This window comes from Vicia villosa, linkage group LG1 (assembly GCF_029867415.1).
Source record: "Vicia villosa cultivar HV-30 ecotype Madison, WI linkage group LG1, Vvil1.0, whole genome shotgun sequence".
Lineage (NCBI taxonomy): Eukaryota > Viridiplantae > Streptophyta > Magnoliopsida > Fabales > Fabaceae > Vicia > Vicia villosa.
Genome location: NC_081180.1, coordinates 70,603,578 through 70,605,256, shown reverse-complemented (window position 1 = coordinate 70,605,256; position 1,679 = coordinate 70,603,578). Strand labels below are relative to the sequence as shown.

Here is a 1,679-nt window from a genome sequence, read left to right as displayed (position 1 = left end):
ATGCAATTCCAAAATATAGAGACATTTAAAGAATTTTGCACGAATTTCTAAAAAAGTTGGAGGATGGATAAAGAAATTGTCATAATATTTTTGTTTATAGAAAACAAATCTTAGCACTCTGAATTCAATGTCAGAAGTTTTACATATTATAGAGAAATAACAAGGTCAACATAACATAGTATAATAACATATCTAATATGATAATGTAAAATAAGGTATACTCCTCCACATATTTACACCTGGTGTCATAACCGATACAACATGAGAAATGCAACAATTGTATAACACTACCATGTATTTCCTCTTATTCTATTCACCATTTTGATTTCCCTATTTTCTCCCTTAAGCTTAAATCTCTTGTACACAAATAAAAATGACCAATACACAAAAGAGTTTAAGAAATTGAACACTTGTACCATAACAAAATTGTAAGTTTTGGTGGCAGAGGTAGGAGATATTAACTTCATATTATAGACGTAACAATAAGCAAACCAAAAGATTGGTGTGAATAGTAAACTACCAATTAACCCAGTTGGTGTCAAAAGATATATTGTTATAGTTGATAACAAAAGTGAAAGTGTGTTCAATATGGACAAGGTAAAGAAATCACCTTCAGAAATAACTGATTTACCAACTTTTTCTTGGGAATTACTAGTAGCATCACCTTGATAAACTCCACCAGGAGGACTTAGTGCTGATTGATATGTAGCAGTTGCAATAAGAGTAGCAACTATCAAGAACGCGTTACGTTGTTCTTCTGATATATCCTTTCTAATGCGTAGTATATAAATTAATATTTTCTCCATTACTGTCGACTTTGATCTTAATTTTTCTGCGAGTGTGGGAGAATCCTTCACTTTTGAGCTTGGTTTCACTCCAGCATGTAGTAGTATACCTTTGATCTCAGCACTGGCTGCTATATCTAATGCTGTTGAGTTCTCTAAATTCTTCGCATTCAAATTTATCTTCGTCTTTACTAACAATCGAACAGCCTGCAAATAACATATATTATTGCGATCCACTACTACAATTGCAACTAAAAAAAATATAAATAGAATCGTACCTTTGAATCATTGTTTAGAGCTGAAATATGCAAAATAGTGTTTCCTATCTCATCCTTAGAATTCAATACTAATTTTTCAAGCTTCATAGAACCTCTCTGATGAGTTGTATTCAACCAACCAACCAAGACATGAAGAGCTTCAAACTGGTTATTTTTTACAGCAATATGAAGTGCAGTTTCACCTCTCACATTCACATCTTCAATAGAATTTGGACTAACCAATAAAAATTTACCTAAAAGGTCGACTTCTAGTCCATTTTCACAAGCAAGATGAAGAGGAGTTAAACCTTCCCTTCCTTTGATTCTAGCTAGTTCTTTGTGGATCTAGAAAACGAAGAACCATCTTCTTTTGGTTGTTTTGCATGGCAAGGTGGATTGGACTGAACCCTTGTTGATTTAGCTTCCAAGCAAATGAAGGTTTCAGTCTCATGATTTCAGTGGCAAAATGGATATGTCCCATAGATGCAGCTATATGCAAAGGTGTTTCAACAAATGGTATTGAATCTATATACTCCAAAACATATGGATCCTCTTGAATTAGTGTATATAGAAGGTTTACGTCACCTTCTAACGTTGCAGCTTTCATCTTTTCATTAACATCATTTCTTGTGTTCAT

General features: G+C 33.1%; 1 pseudogene; it reads right to left on the bottom strand.

Moving 5' to 3' along the window:
- Nucleotides 1–287: 287 nt before the first annotated feature.
- On the bottom strand, nt 288–1,679 carry LOC131645113 (ankyrin repeat-containing protein BDA1-like; annotated as a pseudogene).